Source organism: Haliaeetus albicilla, chromosome 3, assembly GCF_947461875.1.
Source record: "Haliaeetus albicilla chromosome 3, bHalAlb1.1, whole genome shotgun sequence".
Classification (NCBI taxonomy): domain Eukaryota; kingdom Metazoa; phylum Chordata; class Aves; order Accipitriformes; family Accipitridae; genus Haliaeetus; species Haliaeetus albicilla.
Genome location: NC_091485.1, coordinates 24,766,630 through 24,785,802, shown reverse-complemented (window position 1 = coordinate 24,785,802; position 19,173 = coordinate 24,766,630). Strand labels below are relative to the sequence as shown.

General features: G+C 41.1%; 1 protein-coding gene across 2 annotated transcripts in view; it reads right to left on the bottom strand.

The window, feature by feature from the left end:
• Window positions 1–18,635, bottom strand: part of YES1 (YES proto-oncogene 1, Src family tyrosine kinase) — a 51,785-nt gene extending 33,150 nt beyond the window's left edge. The window contains exon 1 of one of the 2 annotated variants that reach the window (XM_069779119.1): window positions 18,436–18,635. The gene's annotated coding sequence lies outside the window, so the exon portion shown is untranslated. The remainder of the gene's footprint in view (window positions 1–18,435) is intronic. The other variant, XM_069779118.1, reaches the window with a different exon arrangement.
• Window positions 18,636–19,173: the final 538 nt, after the last annotated feature.

Here is a 19,173-nt window from a genome sequence, read left to right as displayed (position 1 = left end):
AGGATACCTAAACACTTTTTTATTTTTTTTCATCCCTAATATTTAACAGAAAGTTTAAAGCAGAAAGAAAATTGTGTTATATGCTCTGCTTTTCTCATTATGCTAGTCCCTGTCAACATCCCCCCACCCCAAAAATCAAACCAGTTAGCAACAAGACTAGTCAGATAGCCTCACACAGCTTAGATGCTTAGAAATTAGGCAATGTGAATATACCCTGCTTGTTAAGTTTCAAATCTGCCATAAAACCAGAGAAGCTTCAAACAACATAAAATACGAAACAGGCTACAGAGTGCTGATTTTAAACCTCTGAAACCTAATTCATGGAAGAAAACCTAAGACCTCTACTCAATTGTTGTGCCAGTCAAGCTAGTGTCCTTTCAAATAATTCTGTATTTTAAACTAACGACATTTATATTCAGTAATGGACTTAAGGTGGAATCAATTTTCCAAATTTAGACATCCATCTGGGGGTGAGATGAATCATGCAGTGAAAGTGCTTGTTTCTCTCCACTGACTATAAAGGGAGCCTACAGAACTAGCTCACGTATAGGCAGCCAAAGCTGGCATTCACCAACCTGTCTCCTGACAGCTAATCCTCAAGTTCACATTGTATAGTATGCCTAATGGTCATCTGCTATCACTGAATCAAAAAATTAGGCTAGAAAAGTTTTCTTTCAACAAGGTGAGAAGCAGCACTGCCCTAAATCAGCATCTGGAATTAGCTTAAGTTGTATGTAAACATTAGCAGTCACTATTTTCCCCTTGCACAACAGTTAGAGGTCTGTTCATGGAAAAATAAGTACACATTTCAAATAAAACCCCCACATACCTGACATTTCTGTACAAATTTTAACACCTGTTGACAATGAAAGAACTATTTTAAAATAATGCAACCACATACAGAAAGCTATCCAGAAGCCCATAACTTCATAAAATGATAACGTAACTGGATGAAAATATATTACTAACTCTACTAATTGCCTAAACTCAGCCTAAACTTTAAGAATGTTTCTACAGAAAGCAGGGACTTAGGATTCAAAAATCAGTGACACAGTAAAGTATACTACTAAATCAAAATAACCTATTAAGACTGAACCAAACAGTAAAAATCTTCTGTGATTTGCACAGCTGCCACCTTAACAAAAGGAACAGGAAAGCTCTATTAAATAGCAGCCTCTTGTTTCAAATACTGTGAATCTTCTCAAATGCAGTTTTTCTGTCTAGCACAACGTCCTCTTAATATTACTTCTCCATTTACAAGTAGAGAGGTCCCTTGATTATTTCAATAGTCACTACAGACACAAAGTAGTATACTTTTATCAATAAACTGGTAACATACAACTGAGAGATACAGGGGCTTAGCATGTCTGGCGGAGGTAAGGGCAATACAAAATCACCACAAAGGAGTCTAAAGGGAGAGCAGAAATAACCAGCCTGCAGACAGCCCAGACCATACACTTTTTTGATCAATACCCACTCAAAAATGCCTCTTCCTTAAAACACCTCTTTCCCTAAAGGCCCTCTATTGTGTGAGGAGTGCATGAGAGAAATGTGATTGGAAGTGCATTCATTGCACGACCAAAAAAGTACTACTCAGCAGTAACAGGACAAAATCCTAGGAAATTAAGCCACCAACTGACACGTACCTGCAGTACTAACCCTGCCCTAAACATGACCCTTGCTTCCTGGAGATTTTATATTTTGGTGGCACATACAAGGTCACACAAAGAGGAGAATATGTAGCTAGTGGCAATAAAACACCTCCCTAAATAGGTTAGTGGATTCTGGAAAAGGATTCTGGAAAACAAGAAAGAGAAATTAAAAAAAAAAAAGGGGGGGGGGGGGCAGGCTTTACAACAAAGGAACGGCTGTACTGAGCAAGACCTAAAGATCCATGCCCATTCAAATACCCTCTAACAGCAATCAATAACAGATACCGACCAAAGCGTGTAAGAACACAATAAATATATAGTAATACCTCCCCAGAATACTCCCTAAGCCCCCAACAGTTTGCAGAAGCAGGATTTCCTGAAGTAGAATAGGTATTTGCATTTGATGATTCTTCATCCATGAAACAGCAGTTTCCCTCTGCACTGATGTAATGTTTAGCCTCCTTAAATTCTTGAGGCAAGAAATTCTATAGCTTAATTACGCGTTCTGTGGAGAACCACCTCCTTTTGTCTGTTTTCAATTCATCAGCTGCTAGTTTCATTAGATACCTCTTAGTGTGTGTGTACTAAAAAAAGACAGTGAATAAACACTCCCTATTTATGTCCTGTTGGCTGCTGAACACTTTACAGGATTCTGTCACAGTGCTTTTTGGTCACCATTTCTACCCTAACGAATTCATGCTGCTCGTCTTACAGCAACTGTTTCATATTTGCTCTTCCTTAAAACTACAGGGTTTTTTGAGAAAATGACAGGGTTAGGGGTGAGTGGGGCAGAAGTATATCAAATAATCAAATTTTTATTTTTTTTTAACAGTGTAATCATTATTCTCCCTTTCTTTCCTAACCATTTCCAGTGGCAATAGTCAGCTTTGAGCTCATCTTTTGAGATGCAAAGGTAAGCTTGCTCCTCCCCACCTTCAAATACACCACATGAAGCTATTTAAGAGAAATTTCATCTGCCATTTAAACATCCAGTTGCTGAGCACTGTCAAGTCCTTGTGCAATGCTGGGGTCTGCCTTTGCATCTACCACCCATCAGTAAAGTCTGTGAGCTCACTTTTCTTCTATATCCTTTATGAACTTGAACATTCTCCGTTAACATAACCCTAAAGAATTATTACCCAGGACCCCTCTCTACCCCATTTACTCCAATTTTCCATTTCTTATATTTTAGTCATTAATTTCACCACATAAAGTCCTTCTCCCCTACCCTATTGCTGCTTAGTTTCTTCAAAATTCTTTGGTGGGGGCCCTTGTCAAATGCCCTTTGGAAATCCAAGTAAACTATTTCTGTCAGATATTACTTATTCACATGCTTGCCTTCAAAAAACCTCCAGTGAGTTTGCAAACCATGACATCCCTTCATAGCAGGCTCTTAACTATTCTTCAATATATCATGTTTATCCATGTTGTCGTCTTTATTATTTTGACTGATTTACTTAGTACAGTGTCTGTAGTTCCCCAGATCTCTCCTGAAGCCTTTTTTTTTTAAATAAAATCGGTGTCACATGCAGTTTAAGACATTACAGATCATACATAAATAAATTAATATCTTAACTAGATGTTGTACTTGTTGCTTACTGTCTACAGTGCAATGATCCTTGCTTGCTTGCCGTTTTCCAAGTGCACATGCAAGCCTCTCTAAAGAGATGTGAGCGTTGGCTTTTTTTCCTTAGAAGGTTTAAGCAGTATCTTTGGGAAGATCAGTACATGATAAAGATTTACTATAACAGTAATAATACAAACATTTAGTTATATCAAAAGAACTCTCTTAGCCTTCCAGTCTGTAAATGATAGTTCCATAAATATGTGTTCCTGTGCAGCAGTAGCCACGACTATTTAATAGCTGTCCTAATTACCAGAAAACACAAATGAGCTTGCAAAAACACAGTTATTCATTTGCAAATGAGATACTGTTCAAAGGGAAGTATAACTTTTAATGTCTTGCTAGAAGACTGGAATGGAGAACTTCTGCAGAAATTACAAACACAAACCAGGCAACTTGAGACAAGGACTAAACCAAGTTCACCCATTTTTTTCTTTGGCATAGTGTTGACTTCCATCTTATTTTCTATTTATAAAGTCCAAAGACAAAGAGTTGAAAACGAACGAGTCCTATCTTACTAAACTGATCAGGTGCCTTTCTGTGATGCAAACTCAAATGCTAGGTTTCATTGTGACCATATTTCTACTGGTAATCTGTTAAACCTAAGAGTGTGTTTAAATCCATATGCAATTGTTTCAGCTCCTTTTTCACCTCTGTATTTTGTATTAGTCTAATGGAAGTTTGTAGTTCTAACACTAATAGAACAACAGCATGGATTCATCAATTCAGTATGTTTAGTCAAATGTAGGGAGAAAAACAAAACAATACCTTATCACCATTGGTAAAGAGACCATTGGAGCAAGTGTAGCATTCACATTATAAGTTTTTACAGCATTAAGAAGAAAAAAAATTACATTACCACAGATGTTGAAAAAACACCTTTCCAAATATGAGATTAAAACATTTCCTTGACTCTGGTGCTGCTCATTCTTCCAGGCAGCAGAGAAGTTAACAGTACCCAACTCCTTGCCACTGCTGCCATGGGGGTGGGGAGAGGACGCAACGGACAATAAAGCCATACACAGACTTCATATTAATAGCAGAAAGCAAAGAAACCCAAGAGAACAATGCAGTTGCAGAGTTATCTCCCTTCTTCCCAACTTGTCATAAGCAAGCTGGTAGAAACAACAACAAAAACGTGGCTGCCAAAACAAACAAACAAAAATATTCTGCCTTTCAACACCTGTGTTTTGTTTCATTTCAACTACCACACTGTTGTGGCCCTCTTAAATCCTTTCATGAAAATCACAGAACAGCTGAAGTTGGAAGGGACTTCTGGAGGTCATCTACTCCAATCCCCCTGCTCAAAGCCATGTCAACAACAGCAAGTTGTGCAGGGCTGTGTCCAGCTGGGTTCTGAGTTATCGCCAAGGATGGAGACTCCACAACTTTTCTGGATCACCTGTTCCAGCGTTCCATCACCCTTACAATAAGAAACCCCACACTTTATTCTTATGTTTAAATGGAATTTCCTGTATTACAATTTGTGCCCATTGCCTCTTGTCCTGTCACTGGACACTACCGAGAGGAGCCTGGCTCTGTCCTCTTTATTCCACATCATCATGTATTTATACACGTAAGAACCCCCTGAACCTTCCTTCTCTTCTCCAGGCTAAGCAGCCCCAGCTCTCTCAGGCTTTCCTCATAGAAGAGATGCTCCAGGCCCTTAGCCATCTTAGTGGCCCTTTGTTGGACTCTCTCCACTATGTCCATGTCTCACTTATACTGGGGAGCCCAGAAGCGGACACAGCACTCCTGGTGTGGCCTCACCAGTGCTAAGTAGAGCAGAAGGATCACCTCCTTGACCTGCTGGTAACTCTTTTCCTAATGCATCCAGGACACCACCGGCCTTCTTTGCTGCGAGGGCACATAGCTGGCTCATGTAAATCTTTTCCACCAGGACCCCCTGGTCCTTTTCTGCCAAGATGCTTTCTGGCTAGGTGGCCCCCAGCATGTACTGGTGCCTGGGGTTCTTTCTCCCCAGGGGTAGGACTTGGCATTTCCCCTTACTGAACTTCATGAGGCTCCTGTCAGCCAATTCCTCTGATCTGCCAAGGCTCCTCTGGATGGCAGCACAACCCTCCGGTCTATCAACCACTCCTCACAGTTTTGTATCCTCTGCAAACTTAATGAGGGTGCACCTCCGTGTGACCACCTAGGTCAAAAAGGGAGGAGTTAAACAGGACTGGCCCTGGTATCAAGCCCTGCGGTACATCACCAGACTGGCCTTCGGCTGGACTTTGTGCCACTGATGACAACCCTTTGAGTCCGGCAGTTCAGCCATTTTCCAGTCGCTCTCACTATTCACTTACCTGGTGTGTACTTTATCACTTTGTCTGTGAGGATGCTATGGGAGACCATGCTGAAAGCCTTACTAAAGTCAAGATAAACAACATCCACTGCTCTGCTCTCATCCACTGAGCCAGTCATCTCATCACAGAAGGTGGTTAAGCATGATTTCCCCTTCATAAATCCATACTATACTGACAGCTCACAATCAACTTCTAGTCTTTCATATTTGGAAATTATTCTAGCTGCTGTTCTTCATCTTTTCCAGTCTAAGCATTTTTTTTCTGATGTATACAATACACATACTCATTAATAGTTGCACATCTACTAATTGGGATGTCCTCAAAACAACTAACAATCTCATGGCACTGCTTAACAAACTACTTATTCCAGCCAGGCACTGAAATAACAATGCTTCTTTTTTGTCCACAAATGTATCTAAACTAATAGCAATGTTGTTGCAGCTGTAATGGCCTAATGATCTCAGAGCAGCAAGGAAAACACCCTCCTCCCTGCCCCCAGATACACTCACTGTTGGGAAAATACAAGTTTACCAGATATACCATTCAACCATCATGCCTGTAAGAATTTTTCTCTCCTTTAAACTGAGCATTTTGTTAATGGCATACTTTCCACCCACCTAGTATAATTCTCATATTTTGTAAGGCTTTTGACAGAAGTAGCTCCTTTTCTCAGATTTCCTGGCCTCCCTGAAACAGTGACATCAGGAATTTCAGGGAGCACCTTCTCCACGTGTTTTTCCCTTAACTTTTTTCACCTTCTCTCTTCCTTTCAGAAGTGCAGTGAAGACATATCAGACCCCAAACTATGCTAAGAAAAGGACCATGCTTACACTTATTGGGGAAGAAAGAATGCACAGCACTAAACCCTTTGCATTCAAGCAATGGTGTACCTAGAAGGTAAGCATCCTTTCAACCTCCACTAAAACTAAAAATGCATCAAAAAATTTTGGCTCGTAAAGAAGCAATGCAGTTTTCCTAAATTCTGTGCAGTTCTAAACATTTCCAGGTAGTGGATAATCCAGTAGCTGGTTTGTCTAAGCGGTAGCTCAGCTCTGTAAGTCTTACAGTAATGGCAGGCTACAGTTGTGGTTTTACACTGTATTATACATCCAACTAAGTGTTTCAAACACATGCTGTGGCATTAAACCGAACTGGAAGAGCAGATTACAACACGAATCTGTATTCTTTTGCCAATTTAGTGACGTACTGCCAAAAAAGAGTCCATTTTAAAAGCCGTGTTGTACATTTGGCCAGGACACATCTGCTGTTGTTCCGACAGACCAAGCACGATTGTCTGACAACAGTTTCTGGGGTACTAATTCTCTCTGCAGCCAAGTGGTTGACTAAAATATTTTAAACAAATTTGGACATACTCCCAATCAGATTATAACAATTTCCAGGCAGCTGAAGCCCTGGGCCAACATTAGTTGACAGCATCCATTTAAACACTCTTTCACACTTGTGCAAAGTTAAATCAACTTGGCACTCTCTCTGGTAGGCAATTGTCTCCTTAAAGTATGAGCACTATTCATCCAAGTGAATTGCTGCATTAAGGGGACAGTTGGCTGGCATGGGGAGGACGGGACTGATTGACAATGTCTTAGTCACAAAGAAGTTGCAGCAAGAGTTTCTAAAAACCAAAAAGCAGTTAAAACCATGAATAGATGAAGCTAGCTGAAGACGACAAAAGTACAGGATGTTTCCGGGAAGATGCTGGTAGTTCAATAAGCTTCCTAACTATGACTAATCTTAAAACAGTTCTTGTGTCTTGTTTTGTAAATTTAGCACCTCAAATGTTTCAGAGAATTTCAGTTTTCTACTTAACCCCTTAACACCAGCTAAATATTGCAGCAGCAGTTATTTGCGGAGGGGTTTATGCAGAACTATGTATGCTAAATGGCTAAGAGCTCTGTGGATCTGCATTCTTCCCAGGGAGGGGATTTTATTTCACATGTGAAATGTTAATAAAAAAACACAGAGCAGCATTTAAGGACTCATGCTCAAATTATTCTAAGACGATTACAATGTTCCAGTCCCCCTTCCCTTTGTGAAACTTCAAAAGAGAAAATACAAGCAAGCCATACAGTGCTTAGGTCAAAATCATCAGACTGCTGAATTAATTCATGATCCCAACAGATACCAGAAGCACTGAAAGAAAAACTTGATATGCAAGAGTGACAAACGATACATTTTACAAGAAGCGTAGCAGAGTATTACATAAGTAATCACTTTGAGTTCATTTTTCAAATACTATTTCTCCATCGTTTGTGTACACAATACAGTTACCATTGTGTAAAGCCTAAGAAAAAGATGCCAAAGGCGCTACCATCTACTGTGGAAGTCAGTGGGATTACTCCGGATACCACCAGCAAACACACAGGACAACATGCAGTCCAACTTTTGGTGTAAATGAATTACTGTCTTCCCACCTCAGCAAGACTACAGAAAGCCACTCAGGACACCAGCCTGATACTGAAAATACAAAGTCCCTCAAATCCCATAAAACTTGTCATATAAAGCCTATTAAATTTAAACAGTACGTGGATCCCTTTCAGCTACTTAAGGACAAACTGCTTGAACATTTGCTAACAGTTTAGAAAGTGTTTGAGTTTTCTTGTGATAATTCTTATGCCACATAGACAAAAGAGTTCATAAACAGATTCTATTCTATAAAATATCTGTAGTCAAAAATAAGTGACATTTTATTCGCTGCTCAATGAAGTGAATTAGTATAACTATACTATCTAACTGGAAAAAGGAAAAAGTCTTTGATTCAACTGCTAAATTAACCTAGCTGTTTAAGCAAACAGATCCAATTCCATTGCCTGTAAAGGCAGGCAACACTTCTTTGTCTTCATTTTATACTTTAATGAAGTCTACTTCAATAGATTTGCCTCCACTTATCCCAGAGGACAATTTGGTCCTTTTGTGTGAAGCTAATACAGCTCTCCCTGAAGCCAAGGGGAATTTTGCACTTGACTTCAGTGTGAAAAAGGATCAAGTCCTAGAACAGCAATGCTAAAATATCTGTGATAAAAACAGGTTCAGATTTTCCACTTCCTAATTAGCTAAAAAAAAAATTAAAAAATATATATACACACACACAAAACTGATTTGATGAAACAAACAATTAAAAAAAAAGGGGGGGGGAAGTCTCATTTCCATTTCAGTATAAAGCATGTGAAAAGTTACCTTACATGGCAATGTTTTCAAAAAGAGAATAAAAACCCTTTCCAATATTCTGACTGTAAAACTGTATTATCTAATGCATCTGCCTTGTCTTTTCAGTTTCAGAGGAACTGGGGAGGGAGTAACAATGCCTCAAGTCTAGGAAATACTTTAAGAGAAGCAACAGCTTAATGGCATGGCTTCCAAGCTGTAGAAATCATGTAGCAATAACACTTATAAACTTTTAAATTCTCCATCAGTGCTGTTAAGGTTTCAAGAACATCTTACACTGTGATCAGTCCCCCAGCTCAAAAGTTTTGGCAGGTTACTCTGTCAGCCTGAATATAATTTGATTCTGTCACCCAAATTACCTGCTTACCTAGCTATACTATACTACATATAATGCAGTAAACAATGTTTACTTCTAAGTATGTGTATAACAGCAAAAATAAAATACAACAGACCCTCACAGCCAAATTAAGTCTTAGGCTGATGGACCACATGCCATGTTATAATGGAAAGTTATCCTTCTGATAGCTTTTTTTTAATATTTAAAGTGGAGAAAGAAATCTTCTTTAAAATTGTAACATCAATTTATATTATCAATTTATATTAAGACCCAAACTTACTGTTAGGATAATGTATAGTAAATTAAAAAATTATTCAAACAATGTTGTTAGCCACCAAAATTTTAGACAAATTCAAATCACCAAACTGGCGGAGTTCATTCATAACCACCTGGAATCAGAATTTGAACACCTAAATACCTAAAGTAACATAAGCTGTTACAAGTGTAGAGGATCCCACCCCCTCATCCCCCAATTATTACTTAGATATTGATTCACTAGAATCTGAGAAACATTTAGGGAAGATAAGGTTAAAAGACAGAGGAGTGATTTTTGTTTGTCTTTTCAAAGAAAAAAAAAACTTGCAAGTATGAGACCTATAGATTCTAACACCTTAGAGGTTTTCATGATGAAAATTAATTAACAATTAAAGCTAACGTTCCCTTTTGTAAATAAATCCATCAGATTTAAAACAAAATGAGTTTTGCACTTAGAATTATTGCCTTCTATATCCTTATCTAAAAGGCAACATATTAACTTGTACCTTAAAATGTAATGCTGGTTATTTATACAAATTTCAATCAGAATTTCCATCAAATGCTACTGAACACAAATTAGGAAGAAAAAAAAATGTCCTGCATATAAATTAGGCTTTCATTGCTTAAATAATTATATATATAACTTAAAAGAATTATTATGATACTTTATTATTACATTAAATATACATGCAGAAAATCCAAGCCCCTGGCAAAAAGCTAACAAGATTAGTGTAAACCTAACATATAGTTAGAGTCATCGTTTTTTACTGACCAGTAAGACTCAACCTCTTTCTTTGGGAAAAGAACAAAGCAGCACAAGTGTAAAACTAAGTTAAAATAATCATTTAAAATAACCATATAAAATCAAGGTGTCGTGCCTGTTAATGTAAGTCACTTTGTATTAACTTGACTATGGTTTCACCATGTATACACAAAATTTAAATAGTATTCTGAAACTATGTCAGACCTAAGCTATGGGGGGGAGGTAATCAAAGAGCCCTAGATTTAATAACCTATGCAAATTAACGCCAGAATATTTAAATACACCTACTTTGTATGAATAAGTCAAACGTTTCCAGGGAAATAATTTTTCGTCTATAAACTCTCACTTGTCTCATTTTACATACATTGTGATAGCCTGAATCAATCAGTGCTACAGGTTTCTACAGCATACAAGCTAAGAATTATTTCCTAAAATGAAAAAGATTGATATCTTTAACAAATTACATAATATATGTAATTATTCAGCAAGCTATTTTGAAAGCTTATCACTTTAAATAACCTCAACCACTATGACTTATGAATTGTGTTTAAGTGTATAACTACACTTAAAATACAGTACAGAACTGTACTTGAAAGTAAAAAAAAGTATCGATATTACTATTGTATATGGCTTTAGAAGCTAACATGCAAGTCAGCATTTAATTTTTGTGTCTTCTGAAGCTGAGAATTTTGTACTTGCATTTTGCTCACTCATTTGAAAACCACAGAACTAAAAAAAAAAAACCAACAAACCCCAAACCCCCCAAAACCCCAAACCACCCCCCCCCCCCCAAATAACCCTTTTTTCCCACCCCCTACAGAATATTAATACAATACTTACTTTTCAGGCTTGAAAAAGTGTGGCTGCTGAAAAAAGGAATTTTACTCAGGAAGATTTCCCCAACTGACTAGTGGTAACAGCTCAAGAATTACCCAGGTTTTCTCTTCTCTTTCCTTCATGGTTAATTGTTTTCAAAAGAAATAGTATGCTTTATGCTCTAAGTGTTCCTGAATAGAGTATTTAACTTTACTATGAAAACAGAATTAAACACGGGTGTCCACAATGAGACTAGTATACTCTTTCCCTCTCTCCAATGCATGTTTTTCAGTCAGGTATGGATGAGGTGATCTGGCCAATACTATTACAACCTTTAATAATCCTTCAAACAAATATTTAACATCAGTATCAGTTAAACAAACTCCTCCCTCTCTTTGCTTTCACGACTTTGTCATTCTATTAATGCATCTTCTACCTAGAACTTATGGCAGGGGGCAACCCAAAAAACAAAACCAAAGAACATACTTTGGCAAAAATCGCAAATATCACATGCCTCAGAAACCAGAGTGCACCCTTATATTTTAAGATATTACTGCTGGAAGAAAACCTGAATACTTTTTATTTAAAACAGGCAGAATCAGAACTACCATCTGTTGCTGAAAGAACCCATTCTGAACTTTTCCCTTTAACTAAACTTCCAAAAACTTTTGTTTGAGACATTAAGAATTTCTCCTGAATTGAGGGGAAAAAGAATAAAAAAAGAGAGAGAGATTTGCCTAGATGGACTTCTGGTCCAATTCATGACAGCTGTTCTTTCAGTAGGCTTTACTTAATAAACATGCGCATCAAAGAGGAGAAGCACTGTTAAGATTTAGGATAAAAAAAAACAAACAAGAAAACCAACAAGTCTTCTATCTCCATGCAGTACAGGACAGCCTTCTCACAAGAACAATACACAACTCACCTGGGTTAGTCATCATGCAAAGTAGAGAATGGTCTTTGCCCTATGGATCTTATCTAAGCCTTGCATGAATTTGCATTAGGAAGAAGAAAAAAATAATAATCCATATTTTCAGGTTCACTTGTCACTGAAGTATTGCAAGATTTTCTATTAAGAGAAATTACCCACAAGTGCATAAGATGCACTATTACGTATGTATGCAGCTTCACCACAGCACCAAAATAAGTTCACATCTCTAAGGAAATGCGGAGCACTTCAACTAAACTACTGGAATCAGAGCTAGTCACAAATACTAAATACTATCTATCAACAAAACCACCAGAAGTAGTAAAATATTCTGCTGGTACATTCTGTTTTCAGCTCAAGAAGTTATGGGAAAGGGGATACAAAACACTTACTTATCACCATAAGCTTTCCTCCCATTTCATCTCACCCTCACCTAGTCCTCACATGAATATAAATGCCACATCTCAACTGATTTTTTAAAATGTGAAGTTTGCTATTAGGTTTGGTGCAGACTTTTTAATTTTTAAGATGTTTGGAGACCACTGTTTTATACAAATTTCAGACCTACATGTCACACTTAATTCTCTCTTACTCACAGACTAACCTGGTTAAACTTGTAACTGAGAGACTACAAATTTTGCCTGTTAATATGCTTCTGAAGACCTCTGTTTGGAAATCAGGTTTTAATCTCAAACTGCAGACATTCAGAAAAACAGTATCAGAATCAAGACAAAGAAAGGAGATATAAGAGAACTGAAAAAATAACTTGGAAGATGTCCTACTAAACTCACTGATTTGTTTTAAACCCTTTACAATGAAATACAGAACTTTTGTATTTATGTTCAGATTTCTTTCCTCAACCACAGCTCTTCATTAATGTTTTCTTTCCCACAGTTTGGCAAATGTGGGATAAACGTATAGTTTGAAAACAAGAATATTTTCTAGACATCAATTCTATCTTCATTTTTCAGTGGAGCATGCTTTGACCAAAACCTTAACAGTGTTGCTCATCTTTGAGGCACGTGTTCATTAAACTAAGCCTACTGAAAGACCAGCTGTTATGAATCAGACCAATATAGTCCATCTAGCCCAAATACCTCTGAGTCAGACCAGAGGGTCACCACTGGTCCTTTCCGTCTGAGATACTGGGCAATACTGGATGCTCAGGAAGGAAGCCTAAGAACCAGGAAAGCCTGTGGCTGTGCTATCCTTGGCACAGTCTTTTAGCTTCTGGACTTCGGGGTACTGTTTTTGGCAAAATAGAGTATTTATGCTGAATAAGCTAAGCTGGTAAAAACCAACCAGAAACAGGAAGAGTGTAGAAAGGAAGAGCAAGGTATACAGAAGGACTTCGGAGGGGTTTTTTTGATTCTTCTGTGGTTACAAGTGTTGGTCACAATTTTAGGTTCCAATAAAACGTTCTTGAAAAGCAAGAAGATACACATAACAACTCAGACCTGTTTGTCTTTTGTCACATTTTAAGCATAAATATTAATTTTGTTATCTAACCATAAAGTAACTTATTAAAACTAGATTGTTCACTATTAATTTGTTTTAAGTCTACTTTTCCTGGCTGACTGCCAAAACAGTTATAATGCTATACAATTGCAATACACAAGAGATTCATAGTACCCTCTAATTACTCTTTAAATGCCTCACACAAGCACTGCCCTTTCTTACAATCATGAGGGCATTAAGTACAGCTGAAAATTTCAAAACCTTTAGCCCAGATACTGTATTTTTCTTTCTGAAGCTGAACTTTACATGCACCATCAAAAAGCTTGCCTGAACTATGGGCAAACATTTGGAACAGGACTGAACATGAACACCATCCTCCACTCCGACCCTTCTTTTGCCACGGGGCCACCAGTCCTGGTAAGCGTACCCGAGACCTGACTGCATTTATGCTCCATCATTCACACCATTAATAAAACACTATTACTGTCTCAGTTTTGCAAGATTAGAAGGTGCTTTGGGCATGTGCAAACAAAGGAAATTAACCCCATTGAACCAAAGTCTTCCAATATGAAGACTGACTTTAATGTCTGATTAATGCCACAAAATGCTCCTGAAAGTTTCCCCAAAACAAAGTTAAAGGCCCTGATCTACAAAGATTTACTTATGTGGGTGTGTTTACTCAACTTCACTGTCAATGGAAGTAAATGAAGTTATTCACTTTTATAAGCCTGGTCTAGCTGATCCTAAAATCTGAACTGAAGGGGTGGCTCAACACTTCCGAAGAATCATTTATTTCTCCCAGACTTCTCTAGACTTTTGGTGAGAAGATAGCCACAGAAACAAGTATCTTTAACCCTAGAATTTTTTCATCCCCCTGAAGTACCAATTTGAAAGACAAATTATTTGAAGTTCAGCAGCACTATCAGAATTAAAACTTTACGTAAACATTTAAGATGTAGATGTAGTCAATACAGACACTTATTAGAGTCTCATATGACACTATTTGCCTTCCAAAAATACAAAGATAAAATACAGCTAGGTTAGCAAAAAAAGTTATCCAATTTCCTATGCAACATCTTAGAGTACTCAAGAAGCTGAAATACAGACGATACCAGTCTGAGGTTTTAGTGGTCATTACTTCCTTGGCACTCTCTGACCATACCCTGTAACATTACCTTACACTACAGTCAAGAAAAATAGAAACAAAACCCCAGCCTCGGCCACAACAGTCAATGCAGCCTTGGATCTGCTTACTGATGATCCCTATGGCAGTATCCTGCTGGGCTGTGGGGCTCGGATACAAGCCAGGGCTAGCAGTGCTTGCAGGAGACGCTCAGCTCAAGGGCTCATTTCAGCTGAGCATGACTTTGATCCACTGACTTTTGGGACATGGCGTGAAACCTGGTGCTCTGTGCAGGTGCCCACCCAAAGCGACAACAGAAAGAGTATTTCCCATCCTATTTCCAGTTATCCTTTACATTTTTAAAGAATATGTCTTTAAAGGGAACAAAACTCATGCATAAGTAATAATGTTTACTTACTTCATTTCTAGCATTAATGTTACTATCATCTGGATCTCTGATCCTGCAATCAGCCATGCAAGTTACCTTCACCTAAGGGTGCAGTCCCCCTCATTTCAATAACTTGCTTCGGTGCCAGTTTCTGCTTTGATGCACTGGCACTATTAAGGACAAACCCCCATAGGTGGAAATGGCAGTAAGAATGACCTCTTAAAACCTAAAATTAAACTTGTCCTACAGTTAGTTGACAGCATCTTTTTAATATGACTTTTTCCCTACTAAATTCAGCACACACATGGGAATTTGCCCAGGTTTGCCTTCAAAACCTGGCAATTGATAATACAATGTGGAACCCTACAACTCTAAGTCATTGGTCTGAATGCAGCCGGGGACTGTAGTGATTGAAAGAAGTTACCATATGGCAACCATAAAGCAGTTCGTATTAAAAAAAAAAGGAGCGGCTGCCATATCATAAAATCCATCACTACAAAACAGCATCCTACTGGCATTCTCAAGGAGAACAAAAAGGAAATAAATACCGAGAATGAGCTATTTACTTTTATTTGAAGGTGGTTCCTCCAGGACAAAAACTAAACCATTCTGTTACAGTAGTTTGAGAAACTACATTTCTTCCTCACTAATCAATCTTATCCATCAACTAGCAGAGAACTTCCAGCACTAGAAGCCTGAAACCTTTCATGAGGGCTTCACAGAAACCACAGACTGTGTATGTATGCATGGAAGCTGTCCTATCTGAAAAAGGCTGCTTGATGTGATGCAGCAGAATAAGGACGTGTTCCTAAAGTAGTCTTTGTGTTAATGCTGACACCAATTTTTAAATTAACGTCAAGGTAGCTTACTCAAACTGTGATCAAAGTATGAGGCAAAACAGTTGGATCCAAGTAGGGAATACAGATGAAAGAACATATTTCTTTTAACTAACAGTTTCAACACAAGGACTTATCTATTGAAAATACAGAGCTTTTGTCCGCAGACAGCACATATAGAAAAGTAAAACCATGCAGCTACTTGGTTCATAAAGTAAACTTTGACCACATAAACTGACATGTGCCACACCGCAGACTTTCACATCACTGTCACATGACAGCCATCATTTATCGGAGTGAACAGAGTGCCAATTTCATTCTTTGGGAGCTGCAGAAAGGATGCAAAGCTCAAAATAAGACTATTCCTCTAGTGCAGAAGTGTAGTTCTCTGCTCTGCTCCATGAATACTGATAAAAACCCTAAATTGTGAACTGCAGTTTTTCAGTAATTGTTACACAGTATGCAGCACACCAAAGATTTATTAAGTATTTTTCCAGCGATTTCAAGTAACGTAGCAATTTAAACATACTTTCAATTCCGTTCATTTGTTTCATAGCCAAAGAACCGTTGTTAGGCAATAAATATTCCCCTGGAAATCTCCTTTATAATATGAAATACAGTTTAAAGCTACCTTGGTCTCACTACTCTCATTCCAAACTAAGTTCTTCAGATTTCAAAGAGCGGTACTGGGGTCCAGATATTAAAAAGTTACTGAAAACTGGACCAGTAGCTCTGCGAGCAGCAAAACCAGTGGGGGCCCATTTCCTGCCTCAATTTCCAGCTTTAGATAAGTGTTGATGTGTGTGCAGGTTAAGAGGTCTCTTCTACCTGGCTTCCCTACTTTCACAAATTTTGTAGAAATTGCTCACCTGGGAGACCCCTGCTGCCAAATTTGTTTGATATTGGCTAACAGCCAGAAGAGTTATTAGAGGGACTGATGGCACACAGATACTGCAGTTGCATTTGGGCTGCCCCTCCTGAGGAAATAAAGCTAATGAAACCCATGGAATAATTACTGGCAATTGCTGCTACCAACTACTGTCACCCTTTCACATGCCTGGTGTATCACTGGATCTTTTTCTTCAATATTCAGCCCAGTACCAGTGCTTCAATCTCCTTCTGTTTCCATCACAGATGCTATCTTGTCCCGAAATTAACTGTGACACCCTGGCTGTGCAAAACACACCCATAGCATCTGCTCTATTCTCATGTTCAGCAGGGATTTAGTTTAGCTCCTATAGCTAAATTTACAGACATGCATCAGAAACACGAGCGGAAGTGCAAGGTTTTGTTGTTTGGAAAGGAACAGTTCTTGCATCTATGAAGCCTGCAGGAACATACAGTTATGGCAAAACTGTACTACCTACTACTGACAGAGATACTGCAAGTGTAACTGACAAGGCAATTTTATTAGAAATCCCTCTCCAAGGGCTTACTTTCCAAAAATGAAAGAAAAACACTCTGAGGTAAGCTTCCGTATCTTGCTTCCCTGACTAAAGGTCAATTTTGCTTACAAAATTTGCCTGAAATTTCCTTCAGCCGTCTATTAATTATGAAAAGAAAGACTATACACCTTCCTGGGCAACATGCTCCAAGTTTTAAACTGGTTTTGGTTCACTCTGCCACTTTAAGTAAATCCAAGCATCTATTTTTTTAATTAGTGACCAGCCTCTGCTTAGGGTCAAATCCAGCAGGTACACCTGAATACACCTTCTTAACAATCATGAGGTTCGGAAATATTTATAACCTAGTTTTCCCAAAGCAAAGCGGCCTGTACCCACATGCATACCAGACATCTGGAACGGACCATTTTGAAATGAACGCAATAAACCCGTGTATTTGTAGTGCTGTATAATGGAGAAGACGATGTGCTAGCCCTTGGCCTGAGGGATGTGTGTGCACAACTTTCCGCACAGCAAGCCTGCGGGTCCACACAGTGCAGAAAGTTACGTGCAGCCTCCGCAGGAACGGGGGCCTGTGTGTGCCCAATACAGTTGTTTTAACTGTAAGGAAGGTGAGGAGCCTTGATAAAGTGTTATGATTGAACATTTAAATTAAAGACTTGGAAATTTAAAGCAGTTGTGTTCCTGTTCAATGCAGGGATACGAACCAGAACAGTCAGAATAAAAAAAAAAAGACGGTAATTCCACGAAGGCCAAGCTACAGGCGACTCGCAACTCAGTTTCCTGAATTTCGCCTTTTTACACCCTCCGGCCCCGGCCGGCTGTTCCAAGCGGTGCCGGCACTCGGCTACCCGCGCCCGGGAGCTGAGCGGGGACCGGCTCACGCCGAGCACCAACGCGGGCGGTGGATGCCACCACCGGGCAACGAGCAACCGCCCCGCGATCGCGGCAGCCCGGCGGGAGGGGGCGGCGGAGGGAGCCCAACGGAGAGCGGCGGATGGGGCGCAGCGGCGGCCTCCCCTCACAAACTTACTTCCCCTCCGCCCGCCCCCCGCAGCCGGCCCAGCCCCGGGCGGCGCGGAACCCCGCGGCTCGCTCTCACCCGCCCGCCTGCCGCCCCTCGGCCCCGCGGGCGGGGGCTCGGGCCCGGAAGAAAGTTGCTGAGGAACTTTTTCTAGAGGAAGGGGCCGGGGGTGAGGGACGCTCCCCCCACCCCGGGGCGCGGCGCCCGGGCCGCCCGGCGGGAAGAGGCCGGGGGCGGGCGGGCGGCCGGGGCCTAGCGCCTCGGCGGGCGCCGCCGCCGCCATCGCGGCCGCCTCTCCCGCGGGGCGGGGGAGCGGAGACGCGGCCGGGTCCTCACCTGCCTCTCCTCGGCGTGGCGGGTGGGAGAAGGAGGGGGGGAGGGAAGGAAGCGGGGCCCCCCCCGCTCCTCCCGGAGCCAAGGCGACCCGGGGAGGGAAGGGGGGGAGGAGGGGAAGGGAGGAGGGACGAGGAGCAGGAGGAGGGAGCCGGGCGCTCCGGTGCGTGCGGGGAGCCGGAGCCTCGCTGCGGGAGGAGGAGGAGGAGGAGGAGACTCCCCGCCCCTACGACCGGGCTCTCCGGCGGGCACCGCGGCCCCTCCTCCGCGGCGCGCTTCCCCCCGCCCCCGCGGCCGCCCCATACGCGCGGGGCCAGGCTCGCAGCGCCTCGCGGCCGGGGCATCGTCTCCACGCCCGAGTCGGAGGCCGCGGGGAGGAGCCGGGCGGCCCCCGCGGAGCCGGGCTGGCGGCGGCGGAGGCGGCCTCGGCCCCCTCCACCGCGCCGCTGTGCGTGGAGCAGCCGCCCCCCTGGCGGGCCCGCGGTGCGGAGGCGGGGGGGAGGGAGCCGGGGCTTGGCTTGCCCTGCCCTGTGCTGCGCTGCGCTGCCCCACGGCTCGGCCGAAGACAGCTGCCTCCCCCTGTCCTTAGCTGCTCGGACTGGACACGGGGTTGGGTCGCGAGACCCTTGTCAGGGTAAACACGGGGAGGGGGAGCGGGGGGCGGCTGAGCCGCTGAGCTGCTTCCACCGCGTCCCGACGTGTCGGACGGGTGAGCTCGCTAAGCCTCTCTCGACGGAGAAG